This window comes from Triticum aestivum, chromosome 3B (genome assembly GCF_018294505.1).
Source record: "Triticum aestivum cultivar Chinese Spring chromosome 3B, IWGSC CS RefSeq v2.1, whole genome shotgun sequence".
Taxonomy (NCBI): Eukaryota; Viridiplantae; Streptophyta; class Magnoliopsida; order Poales; family Poaceae; genus Triticum; species Triticum aestivum.
The window spans coordinates 485,408,113-485,417,326 of record NC_057801.1 but is presented as its reverse complement, the minus strand read 5'-3'; the positions used below and the strand labels follow the sequence as shown (position 1 = coordinate 485,417,326).

The window sequence follows — 9,214 nt, the reverse complement described above, 5'->3', positions numbered from 1 at the left end:
AGATGGAGACATAGATATTTGCAAAGTACATACGGATCTGAATGTCGCAGAACCGTTGACTAAACCTCTCTCGCAAGCAAAACATGATCAACACCAGAACTCTATGGGTGTTTGATTCATCACAATGTAACTAGATTATTGACTCTAGTGCAAGTGGAGACTGTTGGAAATATGCCCTAGAGGCAATAATAAAAGGGTTATTATTATATTTCCTTGTTCATCATAATTGTCTTTTATTCATGCTATAACTGTATTATCCAGAAATCGTAATACACGTGTGAATACATAGACCATAACATGTCCCTAGTGAGCCTCTAGTTGACTAGCTCGTTGGTTAACAGATAGTCATGGTTTCCTGACTATGGACATTGGATGTCATTGACAACGGGACCACATCATTAGGAGAATGATGTGATGGACAAGACCCAATCCTAAGCATAGCACAAGATCGTGTAGTTCGTTTTGCTAGAGCTTTTTTCAATGTCAAGTATCTCTTCCTTAGACCATGAGATCGTGTAACTCCCGGATACCGTAAGAGTGCTTTGGGTGTACCAAACGTCACAACGTAACTGGGTGACTATAAAGGTGCACTACAGGTATCTCCGAAAGTGTCTGTTAGGTTGACACGGATCGAGACTGGGATTTGTCACTCCATATGACGGAGAGGTATGTTTGGGCCCACTCGGTAATGCATCATCATAATGAGCTCAAAGTGACCAAGTGTTTGGTCACGGGATCATGCATTACGGTACGAGTAAAGTGACTTGCCGGTAACGAGACTGAACGAGGTATTGGGATACCGACGATCGAGTCTCGGGCATGTAACATACCGATTGACAAAGGGAATTGTATACGGGGTTGTTCGAATCCTCGACATCGTGGTTCATCCGATGAGATCATCGAGGAACATGTGGGAGCCAACATGGGTATCCAGATCCCGCTGTTGGTTATTACCCGAGAGCCGTCTCGGTCATTTCTACGTGTATCCCGAACCCGTAGGGTCTACACACTTAAGGTTCGGTGACGCTAGGGTTGTATGAATATGAGTATGCAGCATACCGAATGTTGTTCGGAGTCCCGGATGAGATCTCGGACATCACGAGGAGTTCCGGAATGGTCCGGAGGTAAAGAATTATATATAGGAAGTGATGTATCAGCCATCAGGAAAGTTTCGGGGTCACCCGGTATTGTACCGGGACCACCGGAAGGGTCCCGGGGGTCCACCGGGTGGGGACACCCATCCCGGAGGGCCCCAAGGGCCGAAGTGGGGAGGGGAACCAGCCCATAGTGGGCTGGTGAGCCCCCCTTGGCCCATCCCCTGCGCCTAGGGTTGAAACCCTAGGGTGGGGGGGCGCCCCACTTGGCTTGGGGGGTACTCCATCCCCTTGGCCGCCACCCCCCTTGGGAGATTGGATCTCCCAGGGCCGGCGCCCCCCCTTGGGAGCCTATATAAAGGGAGGGGGAGGGGGCAGCCGCACCCTGAAGTTCTGGCGCCTCCCTCCCCCTGCTACACCTCTTCCTCCTCCGTCACGTGCTTGGCGAAGCCCTGCCGGAGTGCTGCTGTTCCACCACCACCACGCCGTTGTGCTGCTGCTGGAGCCATCATCATCAACCTCTCCTTCCCCCTTGCTGGATCAAGAAGGAGGAGACGTCATCTGCTCCGTACATGTGTTGAACGCGGAGGTGTCGTCCGTTCGGCGCTAGGATCTCCGGTGATAGGATCACGGCGAGAACGACTACTTCAACCCCGTTCTTTTGAACGCTTCCGCTCGCGATCTACAAAGTGGTATGTAGATGCATCTCCCATGACTCGTTGCTTGGATGAACTCATAGATGGATCTTGGTGAAACCGTAGGAAATTTTTTAATTTTCTGCAACGTTCCCCAACATCGACAACCGCTCCTGGCTGACAAAAAGGCTGGCGCCTGCAGTGAAGCCTTCATTGCCCTTCCTTCGTCTTGCTTCAGATCGCATTTTCCTTCTGCTTAGAAAACCTCCAGATCCGCCAATCTCATCCCAAATCAGCAACCGATGGCCACCAATAAGGCGGGATCCTCCGCCGCGGCCGGGCGTCAAGCCTCCTGGTTCGAGCCAGCCTTGAGCATGTCCACCCTCGCCGAGGAGAAGCACCTCGCCACCATGCTCCGGCTGACGGCCGACAACAGCAATGAGGGGGGAGAGACGGCACTCCGGGCCGGCTCTGCCAAGACAGAAACCTTGGGTGGTACCTTCTACCCCTTCTTCTAGCATAACGTCTTCACAGGGCTGGTTCCCCCTTCTCTGGCTTCTTCTACGACGCCGTTCTTCCCCACTACAAGCTCCATGCCCTCATCTTCACCCCAACTCCGCCCTCCTCCTGTCAATATTTTCTTTCTACTACGAGGCATTTCTGGGGGTGATGCCCTCCGTGGCGCTGCTTCGCCACTTCTTCTACCTCCGGGTTAATGGCACCCAGTGCTCTGGGTGCGCCAACTTCGTCGTGGCCAACGGCAGCAACGCAATCTCGCGGGCCGAGAAGAAGGTGGAGGTCTCCAGGAACAGTTGGATCTTCATGGACGTCAAGCGCTCCCACCTCCGACTGGCACTGCCGACCTTGCAGTTGATGCCCCTGGAAGGATGGACTCACGAGAAGCTCACCGATCCCATGGTGGAGCCGTTGCTGGAGAAGATGGCGGCAGACCTGAAGGCTGACGACCTGAAAGCGGAGAGACTGACGAGGGCCATGATCGTCAAGGAATTCCTAACGCAGCGCCTGGCTCCGCTCCAGGCGCACTCGCGCCCCCTGTGGAAGTTCAAGGGCGCAGGAGATGACCTCTAGCTGCACCCGGATGACTTGTCCAAGGAGGAGCTGGACCAGATTGTGCGCACCCTGCTCGGGAAGGATCAGGGCTCCCCCCAGACTCCCATCTTCCGTTGTACCGCCGCCCGGACGGGGAGAAGATCGCCGACGCCATGCCTGTCTTCGACGAGCGCGGGCTTGTACCTCTGGGGCCTTCCCGTCCTCTGGGCTCCCTGGTGCCGGTGTCCTCCGGCGAGTCCGACCAGGAGGAGAGGTCGGACTCGGAGGCGACCCTGGAGGGGGCGGGGGAGACCTCTCCTCCGCGCCAAACCGATCTCCTCCGCATCCTTCATGACGACGATGATGCCGGCGAGCACCCGATCAGGGAGTCACCGCGCTTCGCCGGGGTCACCACGAGGTCCAAGGGCACCCCTTCGAAGAAGCTGAAGCCAGGGGTCCCGAAGAAGAGCTCAAACCATAAACCTGAGAGCCCCCTTGATAGTACGACAATCGATCCTATAACCCGGTCTCCCAACTACCACCATGAGACAGGTAAAATAGAAAATCTATTAAGGGAAAACCTTTGCCTTGCACATAGTCCACTACCACCATGAGATAGGTAAAATAGAAAATCTATCAAGGGCAAACATTTGCCTTGCACATAGTCCACTTGAGCTAGATTATGACGATCTTGACTTCCTCAAGTTGGACCACTTTTCTTGATTGCGTTGGCTCGGTGAAGACTAGTTGATTGCTCCCTCATACTCCACTATGGGTGAGTCACTCTTTGCACATCTTCACAAGTCCATTGTTATCACAATGGATGGCAAGCTTCAAGCATGATCTCTTCGTGATGCTCCACTTGAACTTGCGCACCGCAATCTAATCACATATAGAATTCTCACGTAGACATGGGTTAGCACACAAAGCATAATGGACAATACTTACCATACCATGGGATCACTTGATACCACTCGGTACAGCTTCTACGCTTTGTGTGTTGATCAACTTGATTCACTCTTTGACTTAGTCTTGATGAACCTTGAATCATGTCTTCTATATGACCACTCTTGGATAATTCCCTGAATATCACCGGTCAATACATAAACTCCTTGAAACTAACAAATGGACTTCGCGAAAAGCCTATGGACAAACCCTTCAAATATAACTCAAGACAACATTAGTTCATAGAGATTTTCATCAATTAACAAAACCAAACATGGGGCACCATGCTCTTTCAGCCCCCCCAACCTGACCATCCTCCTTAGCTCTTGCTATGAGAATAGCCAACATATCCGCTACAATATGAAATAAGATTGGTGACATGGGATCACCTTGCCTCGGTCCCTTCCAGCTTTGGAAATAATAATTGATTTCATCGTTCACCTTAACCCCAACACTCCTGGCTTGAAGGTAGGAAGCCACTTGTTTCCTTTACCCGGCCGCAAAATCTTTCATGTGAAGGGATTGTTAAAGAAAATGCCACTTGACTTTGTCATATGCATTTTCAGAGTCCACCTTAAACGAAACTCCATCAAGTTTCTTAGTGTGGAGCTCATGGATCGTCCCATGAAGGACAACCACTCCCTCAAGAATATTGCGACCAGGCATAAAGACAATCTGTGTTAGGCGCAAAACCGGTATGAGCAATAGTAGACAATCTATTAGTGCCCATCTTTGTGAAGATTTTAAAACTAACATTCAACAGGTAGATGTGTCTAAATTGCTCAATCTGGACAACATCCACAATCTTGGGTAAAAGCATGATAATTTAGGACTAACTTGACGCCCCTCAAATAGATTTAGAATTTGTGGTGTACTTTACTCTTTTAAAATACTATGAAGAAAAAAGTCCATATATGCAGATGAATGTCACGTACTCCCTCTGTCCCAAAATAAGTGTCTTGAGCTTAGTACAAATTTATGCTAGAGCTAGTACAAAGTTGAGACACTTATTTTAGGACGGAGGGAGTACATGTGTAAATTTTGACGGTGAATATGTTCGATTGCAGGCTACAGAAGAATCAAACAAATTTGTAGCTTTCAGCTCATTAACTATTCAGTCTCAAAATCAACGAACTTGTTCTTTTGTGCAGTTCGCAAATTCATAGTATTTCAGCATGAATACGATACATCCTTCCTTATGTACACACGTGTATTTATTTAGATTTTTTATAAAACTAAAAAGTTAGATTTTTGTTTTTTCTTAAAATAACGTCTTGCTCGCGTTTTTTATCCTTCTTTTCTGAATGGAGGGAGTAGGATGCGGATCTGTTAACGGACGCGGAACCTAGCTCTCCGCCTATACCGGTCAAATTCCAACTGCCGCCCGCCGGCACCCCCCAAATTTCGCGAGTCTTTCATCAGCGCCTGCCCCCTGGCGGGCTCCTCGTCCTCCTCCTTCCCTGCGCGCCCACGTTTGTCGTTGGTCAAGAAATTCGTCAATTGAAAACATCGGGATGGCCAGCCAACGACGAATTCCCGGAGACCCTTTCGCCCGTGCGCTTGCGCGGACGGGTTCTTCTTTTTCCCTCCGCCGCATCGCCTGATGTCAACCGCTACAAGAAGGGGGAAACGGACCTGGAAAGATCGTGGGGTCGCAGGTTGGTTATACTTATACACTCCACATTTTGCGCAATGGCATGACTACCTGTGGATGGTGGCTGATTCGTCTTCTTATTTTCTCACAGCCGTGCCGAGGATAGGGGAGGAGGCGATCAGGCAAATCGGTGCTTCTTTTCTGAGGGGCTAGCTTTGCTACAGGTTTGATCTTATCCCGGGATCTGATGTGCATACGCGTTCCTATCATGAACTTGAGGTGACTAATTTCGCACCATGAAGGCCAAGGCCTCGGTGGCTGGGGTCGGCAAATAGTCGAGCGCCTTGTGCGCACTGTGTTTGTGCCACCAATGGAAGCCACCATGCCCTGATTGCACTATGCAGGATTGCCAATAACGCGAAGGAGTTGCTGTTCCTCCTTTGTTCGTGCAACTTCCACTTGATACTGAACCTGCGACAGTTTTGCAACATAACTGCAGGGCATTCCCCTTGTCTGCCGTGGCGCAGTCTCACGCATATCTTTACTGCAGCCCATGTTATCACTTACACTGTTTAAGCAAAAGAAATGTGATGTCTGGTGAATTGTTGATTATGGCATCACCATATTTAGTTAGTTTGTTTACTTACTAGTGCTATATAGTTTAATCGAGGACCTCTATTTCCGTTCGTACCTTCTGTTGTGTGCTGATAATGACAGATTGTTCTAGTTTTGCCTCGTCCTGTTTTGTTATGTTTGTTCTATTTTGTTATGATTGCTGCAGCCCATGCTATCACTTACAATCACGTGACTGTTCTAGGACACTATATCTCTCTTGAACATCTACAGCACACAGGGCGCATGTTCTGTGAGTAAGAGTAACAAAAATGAATCAGTTTAGATTTTCATCCCCTAACAAGATTCTTACTCAAACTGTATATTTTCCCAAATAGTCAAATTTCATAACTTAGCAATGCTAAAGAACCCTTGTTCCTGGGTTGCTAGTCTACAACATAGAAACAGGTGCAAGTATTGCCTTAACCATCTCTTCGATGCTCAAGGTTCTTGAATGTGGTGATTGAAAGATTATTGTTTCTTTGAAAAATAGGCATGCTTGCTATAATTTATTTACTAGTTTCTTAAATCTATTCGGTGGATGGATTGACAGATCAAAACTCAGGAAGCGATGTCATCTCCATCAGCACCTATTCGTGTGGCAGTTCCACCACCCTATGTAACATCGCATGGAGCTAAAATTGCAAGGCTACATATGTATGACTGGATTGTGCTGGTTATTCTAGTTGTGGTGGATGGAGTACTAAATAAAATAGAACCATTCCATCGATTTGTTGGATCGGACATGCTCACGGATCTCCGATATCCCATGAAAGACAACACGGTGCCATTTTGGACGGTGCCGGTATATATTTTTAACTCTTAGTTCTACCCTGTTTATTTTCATGAACCTCCTACATTGTCTTGAATTATCGTGATTATGCAGATATATGGAATCATTGGACCTATGATTATCATGACCAGTATATACATCAAGAGGAGGAATGTCTATGATTTGCATCATGCCATACTAGGTTCATTCATATTCTTCCGTGCAAGTTTGTGATATCTTATTCTTATGCAATTAATATGAAATCTAGCTTGTCCTACCAGGTCTCCTCTTTTCAGTGGCTATAACTGCAGTTTTAACTGATGCGATTAAGGATGGTGTTGGTCGGCCACGTCCAGATTTCTTTTGGCGCTGTTTTCCTGACGGAGTACCTGTAATGTGCTCACCTTTGGTTGATCCTTCGCACGATTTCATCTGTCCTTTCTATGCAACTTATGGCTTTGCTTGATGTTCAGGCCTATGACAATTTTACTACGGGCGTCCTGTGTCATGGTAAAGCGAGTGATATCAAAGAAGGTCACAAGAGTTTCCCAAGTGGTCATACTTCTTGTAAGTGAAAGCATGTTCGTCAGTTCCCTTTTACCTCAGCAATGCAAAAACTATGATTGCTGATACTCTAAACTACAAGAGCTTTTACATGCTACCTGTTCTTGAGGTGAACGACTCACAGATTTTCTGTTTCTCAGTGTCTTTTGCTGGCCTCGGGTTCCTGTCATGGTATCTAGCTGGTAAAATCAAAGTTTTTGATCGACGAGGCCATGTTGCAAAACTCTGCATTATTTTTCTCCCTCTGCTTGGTGCAGCCTTAGTGGCTGTTTCTCGAGTAGACGACTACCGGCATCATTGGCAAGATGTGTGCACTGGTGGAGTTCTGGGTAGGTCTGACATGGTTATCTATTAAAGATTACGTTGCAAAACAAATAAAGATAGAATTTAAAAGTGTTGTACATGTAATTCTTGATAATCTAATGACTAAAATTCTGCAGGACTGGTGGTTGCTTCTTTGTGCTACCTGCAATTTTTTCCACTGCCGTCTGATGAAAATGGTATGCTTCATACTTCTTTTAGGGTAACTCGCAAGACTCCACTGAGTTAGGGAATAGTTCTTAGAAACCACTGGTGTTAATTGGAAAGTGCTTTGCAATAGTGAAAATTGGCATCAAGGTCTAGCCTTCAGGCATTATAACCACATACTCATTTGTACAAAATCATCAGAGCAAAGGTTTTCATTGTGTGTTCTGTAATATACTTGGGTTGTTATGCACCACTGATGATACAGTAGCATGTATGAAAACAGATAACGTGGAGGTTTTGTGTCCAATTTCCAGTTCATCACATAATTTGATAACAAACTCTTGAACGATATCCCTTGAAGTGCCCAAACTAATCTTTATGTTTTGTCACCATTATGTTTTGTCACCACAATTGACAACGGGTGCCCTTCACACCATTTTTTTTATTAATCATGTGCTATGCACATGGCGAGAAATGCTTATATTGATGTATTTTTTATTGTGGGGGGATATATTATAAACTACTAGGTAATTCAAGACCGGAGTTTGATGTAGCAGGGCTATCTCATACTCTACTGTAATTTGCTCTGTTCGAAAGCTAGGATCATTATCTTCTTTTATCTTTATCAAGATTATTGATGATTTTACATTCTTCAACGACAGGTCTATGGCCTCACGCGTACATCCGGCACATTGATAACCCGGAAGGGGGACACACAAGTGCAACCCACAGTGATGGGTCGCCAAAACTCGGTGCGGAACGGTTCGTTTGAAGGTCCTGATGGACTAGAGACAAGGGCTAGGTTCCATGGAGGTTGGTCGTAGACAGCAATAACGGATTACTAACATGAATAGGATGGTTGCTAAATATCTGATGTGTTTTCAATAGAACCTGAAAACCTGAGGTACTATGTAGACCTTTCAGGTCCGACTTAATATATTCCTCGCAATATAGGAAGCAGATATCATATATTTGGCTATGAAGATAATTCTCAGGATGATTGTTCAGATATTGCTTTTAACATGGGGTAGAACATTGATAGTATAATGTTAAGTTCCTGATGATATGTGACCCCTGTTCTTTGTAACTGCACCTTTTATCCTGGAGGTTGTAGCAAGTAGGTATGAATGATTTTGAAGATCATTGTAGTCTTACCCTTGAAGTTAAACGGGATAAATCCTCAACAAAGCCCAGCTTTGCATGCTAGCCAGCGACAGTTTGCCCTTAGCAGATTATGGTAGGTATACAGTTTTTCTTTTCTGGTTAATTGTCACTATATTCATCTAACTGATCCGGAATAGGCTTTCAAATCCCAAAATGTTTTTGGAGCGAGCCGAAATATAGCCCCTCCATCCCAAAAGATTCAGCCAAACCCACGAGCGTCAAAATGCCTCCAAGTTCCATGATTCCTCGTGAGAACGAGTATTCACGCCCTAGCACCTGCCCTTTAGCCGCCCGGCACCATGCTCCGGCCGAGATC

General features: G+C 46.6%; 1 pseudogene; it reads left to right on the top strand.

The window, feature by feature from the left end:
• The first annotated feature begins 5,069 nt into the window (after window positions 1-5,069).
• On the top strand, window positions 5,070-8,736 carry LOC123065569 (lipid phosphate phosphatase 2-like; annotated as a pseudogene).
• Window positions 8,737-9,214: the final 478 nt, after the last annotated feature.